This window comes from Pongo pygmaeus, chromosome 8 (genome assembly GCF_028885625.2).
Source record: "Pongo pygmaeus isolate AG05252 chromosome 8, NHGRI_mPonPyg2-v2.0_pri, whole genome shotgun sequence".
Lineage (NCBI taxonomy): Eukaryota > Metazoa > Chordata > Mammalia > Primates > Hominidae > Pongo > Pongo pygmaeus.
This window is the reverse complement of record NC_072381.2, coordinates 1,921,985-1,939,016: the sequence shown is the minus strand read 5'-3', so window position 1 is coordinate 1,939,016 and position 17,032 is coordinate 1,921,985.

The window sequence follows — 17,032 nt, the reverse complement described above, 5'->3', positions numbered from 1 at the left end:
GCAAACACTGCTTCCAACTAGGACTGGTGGGCATGCATTCCCGAATGGCAGTATATGGAGTTCCAGGGAATCAAGCCCCAGAAAAACAATTATATATTAAAAACAAATTATGTATTAAAATATAATTATTATTATTAATTATTAATGATTATTAATAATTATTTATTTATTTATTTGTTTGTTTATTTTTCTGAGACAGAGTCTTGCTCTGTCACCCAGGCTGGAGTGCAATGGTGCAATCTCAGCTCACTGCAACCTCCTCCTCAAGCAATTCTCCTGCCTCAGCCTCCCAAGTAGCTAGAATTACAGGCAGGCACCAGTGTGCCCAGCTAATTTTTGTATTTTTAGTAGAGACAGGGTTTCACCATGTTGTCCAGGCTAGTCTTGAACTCTTGACCTCAGGTGATCCACCCACCTTGGCCTCCCAAAGTGCTAAGATTACAGGAGCGAGCCACTGTGCCCGGCCTTAAAAAATTCTTAAGTGTCCAGAAATTATCCGAGTGTATGGCTAATAAAGAAACATCTATTCATGAAATTGGCTGAAGTTCACAACAGCAGCGAGAGTCTGTGCTTCACTCTTCCCTCCAGCCCTCAGCTCAGTGAGGTGAGCCCCTCTTTGGGACTGCGCGCAGAGTAGATGGGACAGAACACCCCCCACAGAGCCTAAAGAAGGGCCTGGTGTCTCCGTGGGAGGGCAGGTCTCCAGCCTTTCTCATCCCCCACAGCTCCATGATGCAGAGGACAAGTTCCTCGAGAGTTTGGGGCTGCCTTTCCCCCCAGGGCCCTCTCAGAGGACAGAGGCTCGACTCCAGGGAAGACAAGCCAGGAACATCAGAACTCAGGTGCCCTGCACCCTGGTGGGCCTGGATGATGGAGGTTGCACACAGAAATCCAAATTAGAAAACTGGAAGCCGCTTCACCTGGCCCATGTTCCGCCCATAAAGCAGGTGTCACTTTGAGAGAAGTGGCCACCGTCCCTGCACCAGCTTGGGAGAAGTGACTCAGAGATTTTGCCAGAAGCAGAGGCAGGCGGCGAGAACAGACAGACCCACAGCTCTCCCTAGAGGAACCAACGTTATTTGAAACAGGGTGTGGGGATTTCTCTCTGCAGAAAGTCAATTCAGACTCCTCAAAAAAGCAGAGATTTTGCTCGTCATTGCAAGCCTATTTAGTAGTGTTTTTAAAAGACGAAATATATTAATTCCCATGGGGGCACCAGCCACTTTGGCAAGTGCTAGAAATAAAAACACATAAGAAAGTCTCAGCCCTCCAGCAATTTTTTAAATCTGACTGAAAGAACAATATCCATTAGAAAATAAATACAGTGAAAAGAAGGCATGTATGTGATTGCTCCTATGCATTCATTGAGAAATACGGTGGGCATCAGGAAGGGTGTCGGCCTGCACCCAGAGAGTAAGGGCATTTTAAAGCTCAGAGCAGGGCACAGGGAGCGTGGCAAGGGAGAGAGCAGATGGCCTAGAAGCCAATGAGGAATTTACGCAAAGGACTCAGCCCAATTCAGCCTGGTTTCTTCACCAGCCAGCATCAGCCTTTTAAGGAGAAAGTAGTTATTTGCATGGAGATGTTAGAGAAAGAATTTAAATCCCAAGAGACAAAAAGGTATATACAACCAGTCAATTACATAATCTTGCTGCAATCTGTAATTTGAAGTTCAGAACTATACATATAAATAGATCTTATTTTATGGTGCCCTCTGATTAAACATGAAAATAAAATATTCACTAACTGACCAATTGCTGTACTTAATTCTGAAAACTTGCCATCTTGGTTTTTGTAAGGTAGATGAGTCTTTTCTATACATGCATGGATTTTATTATACTCATAAATATGTTTCATGGATGTCTATGTAGAGGTGAGAAGAACGATTTTATTAAATTCCTGTCTTAGCATAATCAACTTGGTTGTTCAGTCTATATAGTTTTTTTTATACCTTAAAGTGGTAACTTAATGCTTCTTCTATCACTGCTCTGGTCTCTGATACATGAACGGGAAGACTGTGGTTCCCAACTATAGTAAATTTATTTTAGCAGTGGAGCAACGACATGATGATCAAATGGAAAGTTTATTCAATCATGTGTCTTGTGGGACTGGGAGTAGGGGAAAATGCACTTTGACAACCAAAGCACAATTTTAAAAATCACTATCTTCATGTATAATTTTATTAAACAGCAATGTCAAGCTGCCGAATTAAGAAGAGCTAACAGGTCATTGTCTGTAAAAACGCAATTAGCAACCAGTGGCATTTAATAAGATTGATTTTGCAGGGTATCTATCAGAGTCATAATTTTTTTTATATAATTAGGGTAGGTCACATTTTATTCGCTGTATTAAAAATGATACTAATGTTGCCAAGTTTATGAATTTTGATGAAAGTGTTCAATGTACATGTGAATCATCAGTCTGAAGACAAATCATTAAAATGTCATGCTCCCCAACATTAATTTTCCTTCAGGCAGTACCAAATTGGGGAAAGTGTGAGAATATGAGCTAGGTAACAGCTTTCACACACTGTCTTACTTTTCATTTTAATTGTAATGCATTTATAGTGACTGATCAAATTATTTTGTTATCTCCTTAAACATAACAACTTTATGCAACTTTAATTTTGAAAACTGCATCGACACTGAGTTCCACGATGATGTAGTCTAAGAATTTGAATATATTCATTTGGTCTTAAAATTTGAACCTTGACATTTTCCTCAGTATTGGCAGCTCCCATGATGTGTCTCTTTAATTAGTTCAATGCTTTGCTTGTCCCAAAGCACAGGACCAGGGCGTTCACCCAACTGTAATTACCCCTCGCAGATTGTCTTCCATAGAACCTGATGGAGAGTCTTTGCAAAACAATTTTTAGAAATGCATTTTTTGTCATCTTCTTTACTATCCATCAATATAATTCATAGCTGTCATTTTAAAGCTTTAATTTCCTAGTGGGCATTGCATTATTGCACATCCAGGATAAAGGATTAGAAAAGGCTATATCCATTAATGGGAATGTTCTGGCAGATGCAAGTTTGCTTTTCAGCGCTTTGCTCACTAAGCTGATCTTGTTCAATCCCATGCCATCCAAAAGCTAATTTCCACACCCTCTTTCTCATGCCCATCCAGAAAGAGATGCAAGTGCTTAAAACAAGGAAATCATCTTAAGTGAATTTCCATATCATTTAACTTTTGACTGCTTCATTGTACTTGCAGCTTTCTTAAAACTGACAGGTAAAGAACTCAAATAAAATAAAAACATATACCTAATGTATGCATAACACATACAATCTCAATGTGCCTTTTGAGTTTTTTATAGCCCACTTTTCCTGACAGATTTCTTTTCAAGTAGTGGAACCATTCTTAGTTTTTTCCAAAAATTTCAAAAACATGCAACACAAAATTACACTGAGATTTGTGACAATATCTGAGGTCCCTATATAGAGGAAATAAAAAAAATTGAAAGAATAAGCACATACTTGTATGGGAAGATGCCGTAGGGACTGCTTCTTACCCAGTTATTTATTCACTTCCATTTTCCGACTGCATCCAGGCAGTCTCTCGCCCTTATTTATGTAATATATACATAGACCCCAATACCAGTCATGATAGAAGAAGAGTCCCATATGCCTATAGATGGAGACCCACAGCAGGGATTTCACGATATTGGAAGTAAAACATGCAAAGAAAATGTTTTTCTGAAGTTGTGTGAGCTAGAAGAACAGCTGGATAACTCTAGAGGCTTGTCGTGGTGTCTGTGTGTGGACTCCAAACACACAGTGAGCAGCTGGTTTGCACTAAGAGTGCCGGTCAGCACCACACAGCATGGGAGACGGTCAGTGGAACTTATCAAGAAATACGAGTGGGGAAAAAGATCAAAATGTGTTCAGCAGTCAAAAAAATTTCAAACAACCTAAGTCCACACAAGTCGAGAATAAATAAATGCCAAACTATATGCTCACAACTATACTATCAAAATTATGGTTTTAGGTGGAGAAAGGCAAATTTTGGTGAAAAACATTATAGTAAACATTTTGAAGGAAGTGACATTTGGGCTGGGCTTAAAAATGGATAGAAGGCACTTTATTTTTAATATATCACAAGCATATACTTACAAATGTAAATTTGGACTTTACATTCTCAGCTCTTCTCCTTTTCAGAAATAATTAGAGTCATGTAACACTAAAAGACACATAAAACTAAGAAAGTTTAAAATTGTTCTCAGTTTCTACCCACTATTATAAACAATAACAGAGTTAGAAATATTGTTAAGGTATTGCCAAAACTAAAATTGTATTTATGATATTTTATGATATTCAGAGCTAAATAAATTGTATTTATTTGTTACAATGTGGATTAACCTAGGCACATTATGTTAAGTGAAATAAGCCAGGCACAGAAGGACAAATACCCTCCTATATGTGGATCTACAAAAGAACTCATAGAAGCAGAGAGCAGGGGTGGAGAATGGGGAGTTGTTGGTGGATGAGCACAAACTTTCACTTCTGAGATGAATAACTTCTGGGAATCTAACATACAGCATGGTGACTGTAGCTAACAACTTTGAATTATGTACTTGAAATTCACTTAAATGTCTTAACCACAAGGCAAGGCAAAACAAAACAAAAAGGTAACCGGGTGAGGTGATAGTTGTGTTATTAACTACATTGGTGACAGTGATCTTTTCACTATATACATTACCATATATACACATAAAATCATCATATCATAGATCTTAAATCACATAATTTTATTTCTCAATTATACCTCAATAAGTTTGGAAATTTTTTTAATTAAGAAAACTAATGGAGGTATAAAAGTTTAAAAGTAATCTTTATATTTCTAATTATATTCCAATAACTGATATATTTTACTTAGTTTATTCCTCTTACTGTGTATATTAGTTTTTTTTATTTGTAATGGTTTCTCTTCATGTTGTAAAGATGATATTTGAGTATTAATAATGTGGTGTTACTCATACAATCTGTATAATAAAAAGTACACAGACCATGTTACCTTCCCCACTATATCAGAATATCCATTAGGACTAAGACCATGTCTATACTTCACTTACCACCACGTTCCATGTAATGAGCACAGGGCCTGTGCCCACAATTATGCAGTCACCTGCTTGAGTGAAGTATTCTGAAAAGCTCTATGAAATTATGATAATCAAATTGTTCAACAAGTTGGAGAATTACAGCAAATGAAACAGATAAAAATGTGGAGAACTTTTCCAGGGAATTAGAATCTAAAAATAAAAGTCAAGTTTTAGAACTAAAAGTACAATAAAAAAAATAAAGGCCCTTGTAATCATGTATTCAACAGTAGATGAGACAATGGTGAAAGGAAATTTGGGACAACAGAAAATACTAGAGTTAAACACAGGAAATAAAGAAAGGGTAAGAAGAAGGGAAAAATAAAGATACATGGACATATTTGAAAAAGATCTAACATACATGCAATTATAATACACGAGAAAAAAAACAAGTAAATGAGGCAGGAGTACTATTTAAAAAAAAATAGCTGGCGACTTTACAAAACCAAGGAACTTGACAGATTCTGCAATGCACAATGTTCTGCAAATCTCCAATAGGATCAGTGCAAGGGAAACACATGGGTGTAAAATAGATTGATGGAAAAAAAGCAGCAGCCAGAAAAAAAAGGAATAATAAAAAATGAATTTTAAGGGAGTATCGTTAAAACTAAAAGCTTAATACTGAACAAAAATTTTGGAATCCAGAAGACAATGAAAAGGCATCTTAATGTCCTGAAAGAAAGTAATTACCAAACCAGAATCAATAACACCTTTCAAGAGTGAAAATGAAATAATGATTTTATGATGAAGAAAAACTCAGAATTTTTTTTACCAGCAAACCTACACTAAGAGAAATACTAAAAGTAGTTCTTCAAGCAGAAAGAAAATGAGCTAAGAGTTAAGATAAAATTATAGGAAAGAACAAAGATCAACAGCGAGGGTTATTATGTAACTACATAAAATTGACCACTGGCTAAATATTGACCTGCAAAATTAATATTATTACTGGCCCTATGGTGTTTCAGTGCAGGGCAAAAAAAAAAATGCAAAAGGTGCAGGGTGGTAAGTTGAGATAAAGAATCACCATCTTCAGAAATGTTAAGAATATAAAGTGAGATTCTGTATGAATCTAAATGTAAGATTCTGTAAGGTGAGGTTCCATGTTAAAATTTTTGCTAAAATGGTAGAGTGAGTCCATAAGTAAAAAATTAATGGAGAGAAAATAAATATTTGACTAAAATTACTCAAAAATATAGGAAAGATACAAATGCTTCTAGTATTATGAAATAAATATTTTGGGGGAAAAACTATTTTAAAATTTTGCTGAATTAAGTATTCTAACTAAGAATCAAGACAGTCAGATCGAGAAAAGAATAATGTTGCACATTATAAGACACAAAACTTAAATATAGGAGTTGGTAATTTTGACAGTAAAAACATAAGAAAAGGTATACCACAAAAACACTAACAAAAGAAATCTAGGTTACTTGTATGAACAGCATATAAAGAATAGTTCAATTAAAGAAGGATTACTTAAAAAGGGACACTTTGTGATTAGTAGACGATTCACTGGAAGCTGTTATAATTTTAAATCTATATGTAGCCAATAACAAGACTTCAAATATATACTGCAAAAATTAACAGAATTGAGAGTAGATATAAGCAAGTACATGATCATAGTAAGAGATTTTAACACTTATAATTACTAATAAAATAGACAGGTGAATGTATCAGGGAGTATTCAGGAGTCACAAACAACTGAGACATACATTATTATGAGGTATATCTGAGCTATTTCTTAGAATTGACCATATCTTCAGTCATCAAACAATCAGAAAATCTCAGAAGATCGAAATTGTCAAGAATATATTGGACTAAAATGGAATTAAGGTGGATGTTAATAACAGAAAGATAACTAGAAAATACTCAAGTGTATGGAAATAAAGACTACACTGTTAAATAATTCATGAGCCACAAAAGAACATTACAGCAGAAAGAAGAAAATATTTAACTGAATAGTCATAAGTATAAGAAGAAATCAAAACATATGGGTTGCAGCTAAAAAGAATGCTGAGGAGATTTTTCTTGAAAGCCGATTTTCCAGAATATATTAAAAAAACTGAAAATCAAACTTCCAAATGATAAGGCTGTTAAAAAAAAAAAGAAAGAAAGAAAAACTAACAGAGTTGGAGGAAGAGAATAAAAATATCAGGGAAGGTTATTCTAATTTTGACAGTTATCCCAATGTTTAAGAAACAAACATTCTCTCAAATAGTTCATATAACAAAGTTAGATGACAGATTGTTGGGATTGTTTACCTGGGATATCAATGGATTCAACAGTGAATGATTTCGAGGAGGGAGTCATGGAAATGACAGATCATGCCATAATTGGTTTTCAGCCAGTAACCACTGGTATGGCTTTTGTTTAACATATTGCTGTACCACTTGGTAAATAGTTACTGAAGTCAGTGGTAAAATCATGAGCATATCTTCTGATCTATTTGATCTGAGATCACATAGACAGAGTGATTGAACTGCACATTCTTTGTAATATGTTCTAAACTGTAGTATTATTAGAATTATCAGTTTTATTATACTCCTATTATTTAGTTGTTTCTACTACTCCTGGATAAAATATCTTTTTCATTGCCTTTAATATCCACATGGACAGCACTTGTGTAAGTACTTACTATGGAATGCATATATTTATAAATTGGAGAATCTTTAATAAAACATTAAGAAAAAATTTAGATCTTTAAAATGGCTTGGGGGAAAAGCAATGATATTAGTAACAAAAATAGTCTGGAAAATGTATGACATCATAGAAATCAGAATAGGCAGGACTATATTTTGTCTATAAGAATCAGTAAAATTGAACAAATATATTTCAAATAAATAGTGAGTGGAGTTGTACTGCTGGTGACATAATGTTGAAGGCAAATGGTGCTCAAAAGTTACATCAATAAAACCTAAAAGTGCTGATACTTGGATATTTCATCGGAATAGGATTATATTTGATTTAAGGTACAGATTTTAATGGGCAAAATGTGCAATCATTAATGAAGAAATGATGTAAACAAATTAAATTTTTAATTAAAACACTATACTAAAAAACAAATTATTTTTTCAAGAGTGTTAAAAAAGCAAACAAAGAACACAGAAAGTAAAATGACAGTTTTTAACCATATGTACTTAATAGTTAAAAATAACCATGCACTTTCAGACACTTATGATTTACTAAGGCTTGAAAACAATATTAATAGATAGATATATGCTTTACCTGCTTTAAAAATAGGTATCTATTTTCATGAGAAAATTAAATTTTAAAAGTCAATAATTAAGATAATGCATTTTCAACAATAATCTATGAATATTTACTTCTTATAAATAAATATGTTTAAATAATTTCCTTAAAATGTAAAATTCAGACCTTAAGATAATTTCATTTTTTAATCTCATGGAACCGGAAGGATAAGCATATGAAATGATGTATCAAAGGTTTGTTTGTGCTTTAAAGTTTCCATTTAGTAAAAAACTGTGAGTGAAAATTATTGGATTTTAGTAGACATCATACTATTAAATTTATAGAAAAAATACATGGTTTTAGTCAAAATCTTGGAAGAGTTTCTGAAGGTTTTATTTTGGCACTGATTTGCCACATGAAATTTTCTCTGACTGATACAATAAAAAATAAAATATTTTAAGAGTTTTCTACTATATGCCAAATAATTTTCACAGAAAATTAAATACCAAAGATTGAAACAATGAACTATAGAAGGAAATTTAAACAATGTACTGTGGAAGAAACTTTAAACTTTGTTGGTGAGCCTTGAGTCCAGAGGATATGAAACGGTTTGAAATTCTAATGGAATCTTCTCAATTTACTCTGATGAAAGTTAATGAACAAATAATAATCATTTTAAAATGTAATTACTAGAGTTATTTGGTTTTCATAAAATGCATCCTACCAGACACACCAATTTTGTTTCAAAAGAAGTAGTTCAGTTGTTAAACCATGATTATTGATTTGTTGAAGATTTTATTTAATTAAATGCAGGAAACTGGCAAAGATATAGAAATCACAGAGAAATTAAGTCATATGATATAAAATAAAACAGAACATTTATTCTTTTTACAATTTATGAAATATTGAGACATTGACAAATGACATTAATAATGTTCCATGAATAAAAACTAAACAGAAATTAATATTAAGCCAACTATTTAAATTTTAAGATCTCCCATTAAATAGAAGAAGTAAGATCTAGAGTTTGGTAGCACAGTAAGGCAACTATAGTTAACAATAATTTATTATATTATCTCAAAATGACTACACTAGAATATATAGGGAATGTTCCTAGCACAAAGAAATAATAAATGTTTGAGGTAATAGATTTCGACTACCCAGACTTGATTGGTATACATTATATGTTTGTATCAAAATATCACATGTACCCCAATAAATATGTACAACTATAATGTATTCATAAAAATAAAAATAAAAAAATAATATCTTATCATCGAATTTTTAAAAAATTGATCCATTACACAAACACGTTTTATAATGTCAATGTTATTAGAAATGTGAGGAAAATGTAGTGTGATTTGTTGTAGATTCTTGTAAGCTAAAACAGAATTCAACTCACACGTAATCCCTTGGACGTTGAACTACGTGAAAACTAATGGAAAAGTTTGAAGTCACTACTCATGGCAGATCATGTGTCAGAAAGAATAGTTTAACTAGAGATAACCACCCCAAATGCAATTTACAGGTAAAATTTGCTATTTTTCTTAAAAATATGCTAATTTTCTCAATAAATAGCAAATAACTGGAAATTATTAGAAAGACTTGATTAAAAAAAAAATGTTTTGACACAGAGTCTCGATCTGTTGCCCAGGATGGAGTGCAATGTCAGGATCTCAGCTCACGGCAACCTCCGCCCCCTGGGTTCAAGTGATTCTCCTGCCTCAGCCTCCCTAGTAGCTGGAATTATAGGCATTCACTACCATGCCCGGCTAATTTTTATATTTTTAGTAGTGATGGGGTTTCATCGTGTTGGCCAGAATGGTCTCAAACTCCTGGCATCAAGCCAGCCTTGACCTCCCAAAGTGCTGGGATTATAGGTGTAAGCCACAGCGCCCAGCCTTGATCATATTTTTAATACTACCACTTTTAAAATTCAGTAAACAGTTTTACTAATGATATAGATAGATGATAGATAAATATGTGGATAAATGGATAGATAGATAGATGATGATAGATGATAGATAGATGATAGATAGAGAGATAGATAGATAGATAGATAGATAGATAGATAGATAAAGAATAATTTTGGAAAAAGGAAATACAGTTTTTGAAATGACTTTTTCTCAAAAAAATAAAGCCAAAGAGAAAAATAGATGAACATTAAGGGTAAGAATTATATATTTGAAAAATAGTCCAGGAAAGCTATTAATACTAAAAGTATATCTTGATGTATTGATTACTTTGACAATGTTTACTTCTTTAAATTCTACCTGTGCTCCACAGCTTTTATGGCCACTAGAAAATGAATGGTGTTTAGAAACACATATGTGAGCCTTTATAGGTTACACTGTGGCTGGCTAAATCGAAGTTAAATAATTATACGATGAATGTACCTTTAAAAACTATGTGGTCTAGAGGAAACAAAATGATGTCATGGCATAATAAATGGGCACTATCTGGAAAAGTTGAGGACAATTTACTTGAAGACGTGATACTGGAGCCATTTCTTTCGTAAGAGTAAAAGTTGAAAAAGAAAAATATCTTTCATTTGTCGTATTTTAGCATAAAATTACAAAAGCATATTAATTCATTGGAAAAAGAAAAAGCCCTTTCAGGCAAAGATTCAGAGGAAATGTTTTTAAACATACATTTGTCTCCACTGAGCGTGATTGATCAATGCAGTAGATGATGTCCTCAACGTGTTTCCTTACTCAGCTGAACTCAGAAAGGGTGAGATGCCAGGGGCTATGCTTCAAGGGAGAGTGTGGTATTGAAAAGACCTGATCTAATTAAAAGGGGGGCAACCCTGAAAATAAATAAATAGTCCAAATTTGAGTAATCTCATGTGGCTTTTGACATGAGCCCTGTAAAACACAATGCACAAGACCAAAACAGATTCTCATAGGAAGAAGCACATGCCTCAGCTACCCAGTAGGTAAGGTAAGATAGATCATTATTCATATGATCAATGTATTGTATTGACTAATCAAAGTGTTAGCCTTTTAATAAATCAAAACTAAATGTGACCATCTTTCAATTGTATGTCATCACTGAATTCCAGAGGGTCTCACGGCATCATGTGCGATTGTTTAGTAAACAGAATAAATGTTTGAACATTAGCGAATCCAAGTCTAAGAGCTGCATCTCCCTGGGCACCATTATTCAAGGAGCATCTCTCAGAGGACGTCGAAGCCAATGGGGAGGGAATTATGGAAAGGTCATCCTGAAAAAATGGGGAGGAAATTGTGGAAAGGTCATCCTGAGAAACTGCGGAGGAAATTGTGGGAAGGTCATCCTGAGAAACTGAGGAGGGAATTGTGGAAAGGTCATCCTGAGAAACTGGGGAGGAAATTGTGGGAAGGTCATCCTGAGAAACTGGGGAGGAAATTGTGGGAAGGTCATCCTGAGAAATTGGGGAGGGAACTGTGGGAAGGTCATCCTGAGAAACTGGGGAGAGAATTGTGGGAAGGTCATCCTGAGAAACTGGGGAGGAAATTGTGGGAAGGTCATCCTGAGAAACTGGAGAGAGAATTATAGGAAAGTCATCCTGAGAAACTGGGGAGGGAATTACGGGAAGGTCATCCTGAGAAACTGGAGAGGAAATTGTGGGAAGGTCATCCTGAGAAGCTTGGGAGGAAATTGTGGGAAGGTCATCCTGAGAAACTGGGGAGGAAATTGTGGGAAGGTCATCCTGAGAAACTGGAAAGGGAATTATGGGAAAGTCATCCTGAGAAACTGTTCCCTGTGAATCCACCTGAGTCCAGTGGAGAGTGGGTTGGGAAGAATTTACCCCAGTTATAGGATTCTTTCCCATGAGGAAATACATTCACACACAATTTTAATAAAAGAAATAAGAATTAATTATACTATAAAACAGCATAGATTCTCCAGAGTTTTGTACTTAAATATAATTAAGAATCCCAACTGAAAATAGCTCCAACTTATCTCAATTTTGAAGACTAATCTAGTTCACTATTCTGTGTCTCTGAATAGTTGTTAATTATGTTATTATTACTCTCATTAATATTAGCAGTGTTCGTATTATTTGAGTTTCCTCTTACCTTTTGTAAGAAGATGCATTTGTATATTTTTTCTAGATAACAATAAAAGAATTTGTAGAAAATGACTTGTATAACACGACTCCTTCGGTATCCACAGCACATCATTCATGGGTGGTAATACACAGAGAAGTTCCCTCACCACTAAGTCTTACTGGGCCATCCTCGTATCCTACTTTGGAAGCTGAAAAATAAAATTTCATGATTGAAATGGTAGAACTGTCACATTTTGTAACATTCACGTATGTCCACTGTGAAGCAGGGGCACAGTTTTCTCTTACTGTTGTTGTTTTACTAAACATCATCAAATATTCACATATGTGAGAGAGAGGAAAGAGAGGGTGGGATATAGTATGATATACATAAAATATATATGACATTATATATATATGATAATATGCCAATAAGTATGATATATGTTACATACCATGTATACATATGACAATGCACTGCAGGTCTCCAGGAATTGTCATGTGCAATATTCCTCAGGAGGCACCAGTCTCATAGTTCATATAAACAGCAACAACAGAGTTTATGCAGTCTCCAGCTATATGGTTGCATGAAATTGTCCCAGTAATATGTAATGTAACATATAACATATGACTTATATAATGAAAAATACAAGGACCTCACCCTGAGGTGTACATGTGTTCATGAAAAGCTGCACCTCCTATTTGAGGAGGCAAAAAATTTCACCAGCTTTAAAAATCTTAATGACTTTAGCTAATCCAATGCTGTTCTTTCACAAATTTATCAGCAGAAGACCTATCGCTATAGCAAATGCTATTCCTGCATCTCATGCATGGTGAGTGGTGCTTGTTATGTGGTGAGTGGTGCTTGTTGTCTGATTTTTATAGTTCTATTATGATCTGTTTAAAATGTAGTTGTAGTTCTCAGGCCTTACAAATGCATGCAACTTGTAGTCAAAGAAAGAGTGATTTGAGGCATCGGGATATTATCCTGACCCACCCTTTATTAGATCATCTGATTTATATTCTGTTCCTGACTCTCACTGTTTTCTTCTACACAGAAAAAAAAATCGATTTTTATCCTGCTGCTCGAGCTTGTGAAACAGGGTAAGTCAGCAAACAAAGTAAAATAAGCAAATGTGACAAATGACCCAAGGCTATGGAGAAAATCTTTTATTAGAGGCAAATCTCACTTCCCACTCTCCAGTAGAGGCCACTGGTCCTCCTGAATTAATACCTGATAATATCCTCAGATTCATGGGTGAGGCCCCCAGGGCATGACAGAGCAAGATATATACTCTTAAAATACTTTCCGCAGGACTTTTTCGAATCTGCTAAGTTACTAGGTTTTGGGTTTTACCTGAATATTCAGAGCTAACTATCTCTTGAAAACACTGGGAATACAAATGTCACGTGGACTAAAGAGAAAGAAACCAGGCCACTGGCAACTGAGGAGTGATTTGGGGACAATTGCAGAGATGTTTAAAGAGAAAATAACTCAAGATCTCCATGTCTTGTGCAAGGCATTCTTTGCTTCCACTTTCCCATAAAGTATTCAGTAAAATCTCCATACTCTTACATGCATAGCAAACGTTCGTGTATTTTGGGAGTTGTGGCAAAGTACTGAATATATTCTCACTAAATACGGGCCCAAGGATTCCAGTTAATTAGCTGAGATTTGCTCCAATTAATTTGAATCCAATTAATTTCCCCTTTTACCATATAATCACGTCCCTTCTCATCTTTGCAAAACTCTCAGACAAAATTTCAAAAACAACAACGAAAACCAGAGACCATTGTATTCCACCTCTATTATCAGAAAGTCATTTCCATATCCATCCTTGTCCATCATGTGCAATGTCTGCCTACTGCCCTCTAAGAATCACTCCAATTCCTGTTGTCCACTCCTGGGTAAGGCATACACCCATGACTAAGAGTAAAACTGTATACTCAATAAAAAGACTGCATCTGGATACCAAATTGAGGCAGTCTCAAACTACCAGCATTTCACTTTCTTTTCTTTTTTTATGCTTCTCAAATTTATTTTTTATTTCATTTTATTATTATTATACTTTAAGTTTTAGGGTACATGTGCACAATGTGCAGGTTTGTTACATATGTATACATGTGCCATGCTGGTGTGCTGCACCCATTAACTCATCATTTAGCATTAGGTATGTCTCCTAATGCTATCCCTCCCCCCTCCCCCCACCCCACAACAGTCCCTGGTGTGTGATGAAGACACATGCACACATATGTTTATTGCGGCACTATTCACAATAGCAAAGACTTGGGACCATCCCAAATGTCCAACAATGATAGACTGGATTAAGAAAATGTGGCACATATACACCATGGAATACTATGCAGCCATAAAAAAGGATGAATTCATGTCGTTTGTAGGGACATGGATGAAGCTGGAAACCATCATTCTCAGCAAATTATTGCAAGGGCAAAAAACCAAACACCACATGTTCTCACTCATAGGTGAGAATTGAACAATGAGAACACATGGACACAGGAAGGGGAACAACATTTCACTTTCTTTCTACATATCGTTTTAAACTCCATCAACTTCAGAGTTGTTGTAAGATTAATAGAAAATCAGGCAAATGGCCTGGGTGAGTTTGTCACTATACATTACGTATGCAGTAACTAAGAAGTTCAATGATGGTGAGAATAATTATGATCACTGAGACATTCGTGCTGATGGGGAGCATCACAAATGCTACCATATTTGAAAATTTCAGCATGATGTTTGTATTTAATGATAATTTCAAATACTAAAATTCTTTGACATTCAAAGAATGTTGCCAAAGGACAGAATAACAGGCACCATTTGGAACAGGTCAGTGAATAAATCTACATTTCTTATTACATTGGGTAATGACTTTCTTTTCAACCTTATGGAGAGAGACACCAATAATATCAAGACTTATCTGAAAAACATGTGGTGTTAGATTTACTTCTGGTAGAATCATAAGGAAAATATCCTGGATCCTATACAAATCCAGATATTTGTATTTCTTCTCATAAAGAACAATTGCATTTGCAAGGGTTGAATTTGGTTTTACCTTTTCTAATTATAGGAAAATCTTTGCTATCCTTGGACTTTATTTTTCCACTTGTCTAATGTAATATGATGTCATCTGATTCTTAATAGTTCTTTCTCTGGTTTTTAAATTTGTTTTTCTAGAATGAGGAAGTACACTGGGCCTTTTAATGTGTTAATATTTCTTGTATTTCTGTTCTTAGAAATGTAAAGCCAACAAAATTTAGTACCAGTTTTTTTTTTACATTGATGAAATATTTTATTTTTCTGTTTTGCAAAAAGGGCAGAATAGAAAGACACCATTTTAAAATTATGCCTTGTTTAAAGTTTATTAATTTCTGTTGTGCAGCGGGGCGTTATCTGTCTCTGTGACTTTCAACATTTACTATTGGGAGGACATAGTGTGTTCAATAATGTGTTTGATTGAATTAGTTTTCTAGGCTTTAAGAATGTTTCCTTCTCTGTATTATACATTATTATATATGTATTATATACGTAATATATATATAAACCTGTCAATCTTTCATTCCAGCTGTTAGGTTTTTGTATCACATTGGTTAGAATGTGTTAAAGAAAGTGTGAGTAAAAAAACTAAATTTTATTTTTAAACTAAGAAATGAGGAAACTAAGAAATGAGGAAAAGTGTTTCACCAAGTATTTTCCACGGCTCTCCCATGCAGGATAGACAGAGGTGGCGAGACTAGAATCTCACCTCCCAATGCCCACTTTCCCTCTGTTATTTTCCTTCCTCTCCCTCGCTGGAGTCCTGAACTCTGGGATTCATGATCACTATCTGTCAAATTGCCTCTCGCTATCACATTTTCATCCCTGCCTCCTTAGTGCTCAGAATGGGCCAAGAACGGCCTGCTGCCAGCCACATTTTTCTAGGTGATTTATCAGGAATGGAGGGATCAGTGTTTACTTTGACATAACAAAACTTAATCAAAACATAAAAGAGTGTGTTCTGTACATGCTATGCACCATTTCCCACACTCTTTAGAAGGAGAAGATACCAGATCTACTCGGAAGACATGACCTACGTCCCCAAAACGAATCACAAATGCTTCAGCCTTGCTTGAATATATACACTTTACCTACAGAAAAATGTTAGATGTCAGCCGCGGAGAAAATGTGTGTACATCCCACAGGAAATTCCATACTTAGCCAAACTGTAAGCCATATTTTACTTTACCTCTCTTATTATGATTTTGTTAGAGTTTTAATTATTTAAACATGTTTTTACTTGCTTATTCCCTGTTTCTCTAATATCCATAAACTTTTAGATGTCAGAAATGTATTTTTTCTGTTGGTTTGTTTTGGGGTTTGGGGGGGTTTTGTTTGTTTGTTTTTTGAGACTGGGTCTCTGTTACTTAGGCTAGAGTGCCCACTGCAGCCTCAACCTCCCCGAGGCTGACACCATCCTCCCACCTCAGTCTCCCAAGTAACTGGGACTATAGGCGTGCACCACCAGATCGGCTAATTTTTATTTTTTTCTTTTTTTTGTAGAGACACAGTCTCACTACGTTGCCAGCTGCTTTCACACTCCTGGATCTAAGTGATCCTCCTGCTCCAGCCTCCCAAAGTGCTGGGATTGCAGGCATGAACCACCCTGCCTGGACAGACACCAGAGATAGATTTTTAATATGTTTACTTTGGAATATTTATT